Genomic DNA, 12632 nt, shown 5'->3' with positions numbered 1-12632 from the left:
GACCTCCTCAGACAGCCATTTTGCTTTTTTGCATTTCTTTTTCTTGGGGATGGTCGTGATCCCTGTCTCCTGTACAATGTCATGAACCTCCGTCCATGGTTCTTCAGGCACTCTGTCTAGGGATTAGATCAGATCTAATCCCTTGAATCTATTCTCACTTTCACTGTATAATCATAAGGGATTTGATTAAGTCATACCGGAATGATCTAGTGGTTTTCCCTACTTACTTCAATTTAAGTCTGAATTCGGCAGTAAGGAGTTCATGATCTGAGACACAGTCAGTTCCTGGTCTTGTTTTTGCTGACTGTATAGAGCTTCTCCATCTTTGGCTGCAAAGAATATAATCAATCTGATTTCAGTGTTGACCATCTGGTGATGTCCATGTGTAGAGTCTTCTCTTGTGTTGTTGGAAGAGGGTGTTTGCTATGACCAGTGCATTCTCTTGACAAAACTCTATTAGCCTTTGCCCTGCTCCATTCTGTACTCCAAGGCCAAATTTGCCTGTTACTCCAGGTGTTTATTGACTTCCTGCTTTTGCATTCCAGTCCCCTATAATGAAAAGGACATCTTTTTAGGGTGTTAGTTCTAAAAGGTCTTGTAGAACCATTCAACTTCAGCTTCTTGAGCATTATTGGTTGGGGCATAGGCTTGGATTACTGTGATAGTGAATGGGTTGCCTTGGAAAAGAACTTTAAATCAACAGGTAATTTTGCCTTTGGAAAATATTTTGGCAAGGAGAAACAATTTTTTTCTTTTTTGGATGAAGGAGACTTTTGATCTGCAGGCATCATCTGTTTGAATGACATTAATTCTGTAGATCCAGGTTGACTCCCAGAAGAGAGTAAAGAAAGTCCAGCTGTTGAGAAGTCCCTTCGAAGGACACATTTATCCTCACTGTTTTTGAAGAGGATGGCCTGATGGAACTGGCATTGTAGCCACTCTGGCTGTAAACCATCACGTTTTACCTTTTCTCACCACAGTACATGGATGTCATTTTCTCTATCATATAAATACCAACCAAGGACATGACAGTTTCATGCCTCAGTCATGATTCTCATTATTCTACTTTCTCAGGCTCAATTTAGGTTCTTTCTTGACAAACCATTACTTTCAGCTTTAGCATGTAGTGTACTCATGGATCAGTAAAGACTACTCAGACACAGCAATTTCCTTTTTGTTCTGTTATTGCTAAAAAAAAAAAAAAAAAAAAAAACAGATTGAAGGGACCCGTTTTTGTTTCCTTGCCTCCCTTAAAAAGCTGCTGTTTACAAGTGATACTGTCTGTGGTACTTGCTACACAAAGTTTGTTTACCAAGATGCTAGCATCTTTCTGTGCCAGGAGTGGCTAATACCTGCCTGACTACCTCAGCTGTTCTGGACACATGTCCCAAAATTATATTGGAAAATCCCAAACTGGCAATATGATAACCATGGTATACATTTTTTTTTTTTTTTAAAGAAAAGTCAAACTGCAGACTTCTTGCAGAGCTGCCTGTGGACTATCTTGAATAATTTACAAATAGCCCATCCTGATTCTCTATGGTCAGTCAGCTCAAATTTGCAAAATTAAGGTCTTTTTACCAGGAAGAAGTAAAAGATACCTATTTTCAAAAAAGGAAACACAACCGACCATCTGCTTCTGTTCAGTTCTGCTTCTCCTGGTTTCATAGTCCTTAGAATCAAGGATTTATTTTCTCCTATTTATTCCCTTATCAGAGATGTGTGAACTTAACTATTTGGATCTGGTTGTTCTAGCTTACTTAGAGTGAAAGTTTAATTAGTCCAAAAGTTCTAGGTAGCTATCACTGGCAGAACTAAATTATCTTTGGTCTATGGTGCATTTTAAGTCACAATCTATTCACCATCTGAACTCTTAAATGTCAGTTACTATTTTTCATCTTTTTATAATGAAGAGGAACATATTAATAATATTTTCATAAGAAAATATCCATACCTTCTTTGGTCTTGCTCCCAAAGTTAGATAAATGCAAGCTGAATTTCAGGACATTTCCTGTATAGATATACTCTGTGTGTGTGAGTTTTCAAAGAAAGGCATAGCAGCCTCAAGTGTAGGTGGGAAGTGATTGGATCAAAAGAGTGGAGCCCTTATGAATGAGGTTAGTGTCCTTTAAAAGAGATCCCAGAGAGGTCCTTTCTCTCTTCTGCTGGGTGAGGACACAGACAGAAGTCTGTAGTCAGCAGCTCAGAAGAGAACCCTCACCAGAACCTAACAATGCTGGCATCCTGATCTCAGACGTTCAGCCTCCACAACTGTGAGAACCCAATTTCCCTTGTTGAGAAGTCCCCCTGTCTGTGGTTCTCTATTATAGCAGCCCAGACGGACTAAGACTGTGTCTCTAGTGGCTAAGAGTCCTTTCTTCTAGAGGCTGAGGGAAGGGGAGAAATCAGCAATTAAATTTCTTTTCCTTTTTTAAAATACAATGGTTCTTTTTTTTCCATCTTTATACATCATGTGGAAACACAGTGTTGACAAAAATTTTAGTCACAACCTTAAAGTGGAGAGTTATTTTACTTGGTGAGAATGTTAAAAGACCCCAAGCCCCGGAGATATCTTCTCAGTAACTTGGAGAAAACTGTTCCAAGGATGTGGGAGGGGGAGCCAGGCTATGTAGCAGTTTGTAACAAAGTGGGCAGGCAGTCTGAACATCAAAGATTATTGTGAGGTAAGGAAAATCAGGTACCAAGTAACGTTCTTCTGTGTATGGAAAGATGTAAGCCTGACATTTATTTATACACATTTGTTTAACCATTAAATAGCCATAAAAGTAAGGGTAACTTGTGAAAAGAACATTCTCCTGGCAACCGTTGTGACAGAACTCACAATAGTGAATGATGTTGATTCCTGGACTTGCCGAGTATTGGCTTCTAATTTCCTAAAATCCCATAAACACATCTCAAACTTGTCAAACTAGAGACCATTATTTTTGGTTTGTCACATATGGTCCCTGTGCCAGAATTACAGGGTTGTGATTATAGTGTGTAATGTAGTGAGATTGGATTTTTTAAAAATAGCAAACACAGACTTGATACATTCGAATTAGTATTGATTTTAGAAGGCTGTATGTGCATTGCCTGAATGCTGGTCATAACACAAAACTTCACTGGAGTTTCTCCTTCACTTTGTCCTTTGGAGACAATTGGTGAGGTATACGAGCAGACTCTCCTTGTTACTTTATAATCAAAATCTTGCTTTTAAACCCGAAAGGGTACTTTGCAATTTGCCATACATCCTCTTCACTAAGAAATTCCAGATGTTCAAGCTGGATTTAAAAAAGGGAGAGGAACCAGAGATCAAATTGCCAGCATCCATTGGATCATAGAAAAAGCAAGAGAATTCCAGAAAAACCTCTGCTTCTGCTTCACTGAAACGCTAAAAGCTTTGACTGTGTGGATCACAACAAACTGTGGAAAATTCTTAAAGACATAGAAATACCAGACCACCTTACCTGCCTCCTGAGAAATCTGTATGCAGGTAAAGAAGCAACACTTAGAACCAGACACGGAACAGCAAACTGGATCAAGATTGGGAATGTTGTACGTCAAGGCTGTAGATTGTCACCCTGCTTATTTAACTTTTATGCAGAGTACATTATCTGAAATGCTGGACTGGATGAAGCACAAGCTGGAATCAAGATTGCCAGGAGAAATATCAATAACCTCAGAAATGCAGATGACACCACCCTATAGCAAGAAGTGAAGAGGAACTAAAGAGCCTCTTGATGAAAGTGAAAGAAGAGAGTGAAAAAGCTGGCTTAAAACTGAACAGTCAGTAAACAAAAATCATGTCATCCAGTTCCATCATTTCATGGCAAATAGATGGGGAAACAATGGAAACAGTGACACTTTATTTTCTTGGGCTCCAAAATCACTACAGATGGTGACTTCAGTCTTGAAATTAAAACGACGCATGCTCCTTGGAAGAAAAGCTATGACCAACCTAGACAGCATGTTAAAAATCAGGGACATTATTTTGCCAACAAAGGTCCATCTAGTCATCTAGTCTACTGGTTTTTCCAGTAGTCAGGATGAGATGGTTGAATGGCATCACTGACTTGATGGACATGAGTTTGAGCAAGCTCCTGGGGGTTGGTGATGGACAGGGAAGCCTGGTGTGCTGCAGTCCATGGGGTCACAAAGAGTCAGGACACAACTGAGCAACTGAACTGAACTGTATAGATGTGAGAGTTGGACCATAAAGAAAGCTGAGCACTGAAGAATTGATGCTTTTGAACTGTGGTGTTGGAGAAGACTCTTGAGAGTCCCTTGGACTGCAGGGAGATCCAATCAGTCCATCCTAAAGATCAGTCCTGGGTGTTCATTGGAAGGACTGGTGCTGAAGCTGAAGCTCCAATACTTTGGCCACCTGATGCGAAGAACTGACTCATTGGAAAAGACCCTGATGCTGGGAAAGATTGAAGGCGGGAGGAGAAGAGGACGACAGAGGATGAGATAGTTGGATGGCAACACCAACTGAATGGACGTGAGTTTGAGCAAGCTGCAGGGACATGACTGTGCGACTGAACTGACTGACTTCTGACTGTAGGTTGTTGTTTTTCAGTTGCTCAGTCATGTCCAATTCTTTGCGTCCCCATGGACTGTAGCATGCCAGGCTTCCCTGGCTTCCTAGAAGGAAGCCATCTCTTAGAGCTTGCTTAAACTCATGTATGCTAAGTTGCTTCAATCTTGTCTGACTCTTTGGGACCCTCTGGAACGTAGCCCACTAGGGTCCTCCATGGGACGATTCTGTCAAGGGGATTCTCAGTGGGATTCTCTGTCAATGGGAGTGGATTGCCATGCCTTCCCCCAGGGGATCTTCCTGACCCAGGAACCACACCTGCATCTCCTGGACTCCTGCATTGGCAGGCAGGTTCTTTTACCACAAGTGCCACCAGAGAAGCCCTGTTATTATATTTTATTTTACTTTATTGTTAATTTTTTTTGCTGAGACTATCTAAGTTCTCTGTTAGCAAATTTAAATTGTATAATACATGTTAACAACTATAGTTACCATGCTATATTCCAGATCCTCAGGCCTCATCCATTCTATAATTGAAAGTTTGTACCCCTTTACCAATGTTTACCTATTTTCCCACCCCTTAGCTCCTGGTAACTACCTTTCTGCCCTCTGTTTTTATAAGTTTGACTTTAAAAAAAGGTTCCTGGGACTTCCCTCGTGGTCCTATGGTTATAACTTATCCTTCCAATGCAGGGGATTCCTGTTCAATTCCTGGTTAGGGAGCTAAGATTCCATATGCTTCGTGGCCCAAAAAAAACAAAACATAAAACAGAAGCAATATTATTACAAATTCAGTAAAGATTTTTAAAATGGTCCACATTTTTAAAAAGTTTCCATATATAAATAATATAATATTTGTTTTCCTCCATCTGGTGGCTTAGTCACTAAGTTGCATCTGACTCTTGTGACCCATAGACTGTAGCCTGCCAGGCTCCTCTGTCCATAGGATTTTCCAGGCAAGAACACCGGAGTAGGTTGCTGTTTCCTTCTCCAGGGGATCTTCTTGACCCAGGGATTGAACCCAGATCTTCTGCACTGCAGGCAGTTTCTTTACCAACTGAGCTACCAGGGAAGTCCCTTCCTCTATCTACTTTATTTCATTTAGCATAATGCCATCGAAGTCCATCCATGTTGCTGTTAAGTGGCAAGATTTCCTTCTTTCTTGTGGCTGAATGATATTCATTGAATGAATATATATATATTATATAATATATATCACATCTTAAAATCTGTTCATCTGTTGACAGATATGAAGTAGTTTCACCAAATTCATTCATCATCTCCCCAAATTTATTGAACTCACATTTTGACCTGTTACTGGGTGGCTGCTATTATTCTAAGGACTAGAGATTATAATAATAAAGCTTGACCCACCTCCCTAAACCATGCCCTAAAAGAGCTTGATATAGATAGAGAGATGAATAGTTCAAAAATTGATGAATTCAGTAAAATATGAAATAAAATGGTAAGCTGAGAGCCTGAGATGAGAACACATGTTCTTCTCCCTGGCTGAACATAAAAACTTAGTGGAAGCTTTTGAGAAAAATAGAGATGCCTTGTACCCACACCAGAGCATTGAATTTCCAAGTATAGGATGAGGGAGCATGCATATTAAAACAAAAACAAAAACAAAAAAAACCTTCCTAGGTCATTCTGATCTGTAGCCAAGTGTTGAGGCCCAGTGTGTTTACAGCAGTTCATTCTGCCTATGGGTGTTACAGAACACAGCAATGAAGAAATACTTGTTGAACTGAGTCTTGGATGATGAATAGTAGTTTGAGGTCAGAAGGTACTCTAAGCAGAAGAAATGGAGGTTTCAAAATCAAGAAGCCAGGCCAGGCCCAGGTTGACGTGGAAATGTGTAAGTGCTCCAGCATGGCAATGCTGCCTTGTATGTCTTGTATGTGTATGTCTTGTATGTATGTCTTGTATGCGTATGTCTTGTATGTGCAGAAAAGGGGTGTGGAGGGCACGTGCATGGGGCAGACAGAATGTGAGGGACTGGAGCTCATGGTGAATCCGGACTGGGTGAGCATTAGGGATCCAGTGTGGGCTGGAAGGAGAGACCTGCTCACAGCCCCAGAAGTGGAGAGGGGCAAGACCACAGGCAGCGAGCCCCGCTGGGCAGGACTTGGAGAGACATTTCTAAGGCAGAAGTCACAGAATTCAACTGTGCCTACTGTGTTGTCTATCACTTCTGGTATTTTTTGAACTTTTACTTCTATTTTTTTTTCTCAAATAATAAAAGCATTCTGTTATATATTCACATATCCCCAGTTATTTTACCCTTTCCCTGTACGCTTAGAGAATACTAAATGTGGGGGGTGGGGGGAGACTGTCACTATGATACTAGAGTGAGGTTGAAAGTGAAAGTGTTAGTCGCTAAGTCATGTCCAACTCTGTGCAATCCCCATGGACTATAGCCCACCAGGCTCCTCTGTCCGTGGGATTTCCCAGGCAAGAATACTGAGATGGGTAATCATTCCCTTCTCCAGGGGATCTTCCCAACCCAGGGACTGAACCCAGTATATATTTACTTATATGCATCTATAGTTTGTATTCACATATACATTTTTTTCCCTTACCATCAACAATTGCCTTCCCCAGTGCACTACTGAGGATAAGCCTGTGAGCCCTATTAGCATGGTACCAGGAGAATTCGGTGAGCCCAAACTCTGCCCGTGTTCTGTTCCACTCTCGTACTCGACATTTCTGAATGCAGATGTGTCTGACAAGTGTAAATAAGGGTCTCACAGCTCGGAGTAGTACCCATTCCCACCTTGCCATTCCTTATCACCCATGTGTTCTGGGGTGACTGTGCTGTTTTAATCTTCTAATATTTTCTCAGTTGGAATTTTTTGAAGGGTAATGCTATGGTTTCCAAGGTGTAGAAATATATCTTCTCTCTTCTCCTTGCAGAGTTCTGTGCATTTTCAAATACCTTGAGAAAGTGTGAGAAAGAGGAACACTCAGTGTTCAGCCAGCGGACAGAAGAGGTGTCTGCTGCACAGTACTTCCAGGTCAGGGAAGTTGCCCCTGGCAGAACTGTGTCATTTCAAAGTGACAGACACCTGGGTGGGGTGGTGGGTAGAGAAGAGAGTGAACTGGTTTTTAACGTATGGTCCTCTGACAGCAGGAACATTCCCTCATCTGGTGAACATATTTCATGATTGTTGTGGTGATGTAATTTGATTAGAGGATATACGTGAAGCACTTAGCATGGTGCCCGGCACGTGGCATACTCTCCAAAATGGTGACCATTACAGTCATGATATTTACTGCTGACTCAGTTCTCGTGGACTCACATGCACCACACCACCTAGCCGGCTTGCTTCCTCAGATTACTACCATCAGTGCCTTCTGCTGCATTCCCACCCTCTCCTGGGAGGGAGAAGTCTGTACAAGACTTTGCTTTCTCTCTAGGCTGATGGGACTCCTCAGGGCCATCCCTTTTGGCCTTTGCCCCTTTCTCTCTCACTTCTCTCTTTAATCTTTTTTCACTGGATTGGATCTTAGCTGCAGCATGCAGGGTCTTCATCGCTGCCTGTAGGAGCCATTGTTACAGCACACGGACTCTCTAGTTGTGGCAGTGGGCTCAGTACTTGCGACATGTGGTCTCAGTACTTGCAGCATGTGGGCTCAGTACTTGCGGCAGTGGGCTCAGTACTTGCGGCAGTGGACTCAGTACTTGCGGCATGTGGGCTCAGCACTTGCGGCATGTGGGCTCAGCACTTGCGGCATGTGGGCTTAGTTGCTCTGTGGCATATGGGATCTGAGTTCTCCTACCAGGGATCAAACCGATGTGCCCTGTATTGCAAGGCAAATTCTTAACCACTGGACCACCAAGGAAGTCCCCTGTGTTTCTCATGACTAATCTGATCACATGGACCACAGCCTTGTCTATCTCAATGAAACTATGAGCCATGCCGTGTAGGGCCACCCAAGACGGACAGGTCATGGTGGAGACTTCTGACAATACGTGCTCCACTGGAGAAGGGAATGGCAAACCACTTCAGTATTCTTGCCTTGAGAACCCCATGAACAGTATGAAAAGGCAAAAAGATAGGACACTGAACCATAAACTCCCCAGGTCAGTAGTTGCCCAATATGCTACTGGAGAACACTGGAGAAATAACTCGAGAAAGAATGAAGAGACAGAGCCAAAGCAAAAACAACACCCAGTTGTGTATGTGACTGGTGATGGAAGTGAAGTCTGATGCTGTAAAGAGCAATATTGCACAGGAACCTGGAATGTTAGGTCCGTGAATCAAGGCAAACTGAAAGTGGTCAAACAGGAGATGGCATGAGTGAACACTGACATTTTAGGAATCAACAAACTAAAATGGACTAGAATGGGTGAATTTAACTCAGATGACCATTATATCTACTACTGTGGGCAGGAATCCCTTAGAAGAAATGGAGTAGCCATCATAGTCAACAAAAGAGTTTGAAATGCAGTACTTGGACGCTAACTCAAAAATGACAGAATGATCTCTGTTCATTTCCAAGGCAAACCATTCAATATCAGAGTAATCCAAGTCTATGCCCCGACCAGTAATGCTGAAGAAGCTGAAGTAGAATGGTTCTATGAAGACATATAAGACCTTCTAGAACTAACACTGAAAAATGATGTCATTTTCATTATAGGGGACTGGAGTGCAAAAGTAGGAAGTCAAGAAACATCTGGGTAACAGGCAGATTTGGCCTTGGACTACAGAATGAAGCAGGGCAAAAACTAATAGAGTTTTGCTAAGAGAACATACTTGTCATAGCAAACACCCTCTTCCAACAATACAAAAGACTTTACACATGGACATCACCAGATGGTCAATACCGAAATCAGATTGATTATATTCTTTGCAGCCAAAGATGGAGAAGCTCTATACAGTCAGCAAAAACAAGACCAGGAACTGACTGTGTCTCAGATCATGAACTCCTTATTGCCGAATTCAGACTTAAATTGAAGTAAGTAGGGAAAACCACTAGATCATTCAGGTATGACTTAATCAAATCCCTTATGATTATACAGTGAAAGTGAGAAATAGATTCAAGGGATTAGATCTGATCTAATCCCTAGACAGAGTGCCTGAAGAACCATGGGCGGAGGTTCATGACATTGTACAGGAGACAGGGATCACGACCATCCCCAAGAAAAAGAAATGCAAAAAAGCAAAATGGCTGTCTGAGGAGGTCTTACAAATAGCTGTGAAAAGAAGAGAAGCAAAAGGAAAAGGAGAAAAGGAAAGATGTGCCCATTTGAATGCAGAGTTCAAAGAATAGCAAGGAGAGATGAGAAAACCCTCCTCAGCGATCAATGCAGAGAAATAAAGGAAAATAGAATGGGAAAGACTAGAGATCTCTTCAGGAAAATTAGATATACGAAGGGAACATTTCATGCAAAGATGGGCTCAATAAAGGACAGAAATGGTAGGGACCTAACAGAACCAGAAGATACTGAGAAGTGGCAAGAATACACAGAAGAACTGTACAGAAAAGATCTTCATGACCCAGATGATCACTATGGTGTGATCACTCACCTGGAGCCAGACATCCCGAAATGCAAAGTCAAGTGGGCCTTAGGAAGCATCACTACAAACAAAGCTAGTGGAGATGATGGAATTCCAGTTGAGCTATTTCAAATCCTAAAAGATGATGCTGTGAAAGTGCTGCACTCAATATGCCAGCAAATTCGGAAAACTCAGCAGTGGCCACAGGACTGGAAAAGGTCAGTTTTCATTCCAGTCCCAAAGAAAGGCAATGCCAAAGAATGCTCAAACTACCACACACAATTGCATTCATCTCACACGCTAGTAAAGTAATGCTCAAAATTCTCCAAGCCAGGCTTCAGCAATATGTGAACCGTGAACTTCCAGGTGTTCAAGTTGAATTTAGAACAGAGAGAGGAACCAGAGATCATATTGCCAACATCTACTGGATCATAGAAAAAGCAAGAGAGTTCCAGAAAAGCATCTACTTCTGCTTTATTGACTGTTCCAAAGCCTTTGACTGTGTGGATCACAGCAAACTGGAAAATTCCTCAAGAGATGGGAATACCAGACCACCTGACCTGCCCCCTCAGAAATTTGTATGCAGGTCAAGAAGCAACAGTTAGAACTGGGCATGGAACAACAGACTGGTTCCAAATCAGGAAAGGAGTACATCAAGGCTGTATATTGTCACCCTGTTTTTTTAACTTGTATACAGAATACATCCTGAGAAATGCTGGCTGGATGAAGCATAAGCTGGAATCAAGATTTCCAGGAGAAATATCAATAACCTCAGACATGCAGACATGCATGCATGCATGCAGACATGCAGATGACACCACCCTTACGGCAGAAAGCGAAGAAGAACTAAAGAGCCTCTTGATGAAAGTAAAAGAGGAGAGTGAAAGAGTTGTCTTAAAGCTCAACATTCAGAAAACTAAAATCATGGCATCTGGTCCCATCACTTCATGGCAGATTGATGGGGAAACAGTGGAAACAGTGACAGACTTTATTTTGGGGGGCTTGAAAATGACTATAGATGGTGACTGCAGCCATGAAATTAAAAGAATTTGCTCCTTGGAAGAAAAGTTATGACCAACCTAGACAGCATATTAAAAAGTAGAGACATTACTTTGCCAACAAAGGTCTGTCTAGTCAAAGCTATGGTTTTCCCAGTTGTCATGTATGGATGTGAGAGTTGGACTACAAAGAAAGCTGAGTGCTGAATAATTGATGCTTTTGAACTGTGGTGTTGGAGAATACTGTTAAGAGTCCCTTGGACAGCTAGGAGATCCAACCAGTCCATCCTAAAGGAAATCAGTCCTGAATATTCATTGGAAGGACTGTTGCTGAAGCTGAAACTCCAGTGCTTTGGCCACCTGATTCAATGAACTAACTCATTGAAAAAGACCCTGATTCTGGGAAAGATTGAAGACAGGAGGAGAAGGGGACGACAGAGGATAGATGGTTGGATGGCATCACTGACTCAATGGACATGAGTTTGAATAAACTCCGGGAGTTGGTCATGGACAGGGAGGCCTGGCGTGCTGCAGTCCGTGGATCGCAAAGTGTCGGGCACAATTGAGTGACTGAACTGCACTGTGCTTTCAGCCTCTGCTTTGGGAAGGACCCCCCAACACCAGTTGTTCAAGAGCTAGACGTGATCCATAGTATGGAGCAACAGTCAAGTCCAGGCGTCTCCTTAGAGTTACCGGCCTTATACATAGGGCCGGTGTGGACAGGTCACCGCTGTCTCAGAGCCTCTGCTCTCCTGAGAGTTAGAGCCTCAGAGCCTCGACGTGCCTTGACGGTGGTGGCTGTATGTGTTCGTGAAGGTCCTGCCTTGTGGCACGTTTACTCTCCCTCTCTTTCTCTTTTCCTTACAGTTTTATGGCTGCCTTTCCCAGCAGCAGAACGTGATGTGAGATTTTGTGATGACAGCCACTTACCACAGAGCCATCCTCTAGAACCACACTCACTTCAGAAATAAGGTAATGCTAGCAGCAGTTTATTTTCTCAAACCATTTTAAGAAGCCTTATCAAAAACTGGACTCAAAATTCAGTTTTAACTCTATACCTAATGGAAAGAATTAAAAGCAGGTATTGAAATAACCATCTCTATATGAATGTTCATAATAGCACTGTTCATATTAGCCAGAAAGTGGGAGAATTCCAAATGCCCATCAACTGATGAATAGATGACCAAAACATGGTGTATCCATATAGTGGAATATTGTGAATATTGATTATATTTATATTATTCATAAAAAGGAGTGTAATGCTGATACACACTGCAATGCGAATTAACCATGGAAACATGCTCAGTGAAAGCAGCCAGTTACAAAGCTCATATGATTCCATTTATAGGAAGTATCCAGAATAGAAGCCCATGGAGAGAAGGCAGCCTGGTGATTCCCAGGGGCCGGGGGGCTGCTAGTGGGTACAGTGCCTTTTGGGAGGGGCTGAAGGTGTCTTGCTAGATGTAATGGTTGCCTATCATAGTGCATGTACCAAAAGCCACTGAGTTGGACGCTTTAAAAGGGTTAATAGCTAATTGTATGTTATGTGAATTTTACCCCAAAAGGGAGTTAAGCTTTGAGTGCCAGGAA

At 42.1% G+C, this 12632-nt stretch overlaps 1 long non-coding RNA gene across 5 annotated transcripts in view; it reads left to right on the top strand.

Annotated features, from left to right (window-relative positions):
- Positions 1-12632, top strand: part of LOC139039421 (uncharacterized) — a 244864-nt gene that overhangs the window by 114538 nt on the left and 117694 nt on the right. For all 5 annotated transcript variants that reach the window (XR_011492685.1, XR_011492686.1, XR_011492682.1 and 2 more), the window contains exon 3: positions 11910-12014. This is a non-coding gene — a long non-coding RNA (uncharacterized lncRNA). The remainder of the gene's footprint in view (positions 1-11909; positions 12015-12632) is intronic.

Source organism: Odocoileus virginianus, chromosome 18 (assembly GCF_023699985.2).
Source record: "Odocoileus virginianus isolate 20LAN1187 ecotype Illinois chromosome 18, Ovbor_1.2, whole genome shotgun sequence".
Classification (NCBI taxonomy): Eukaryota; Metazoa; Chordata; class Mammalia; order Artiodactyla; family Cervidae; genus Odocoileus; species Odocoileus virginianus.
The sequence above is the reverse complement of the archived record's forward strand: the minus strand, read 5'-3'. Positions and strand labels throughout refer to the sequence as shown.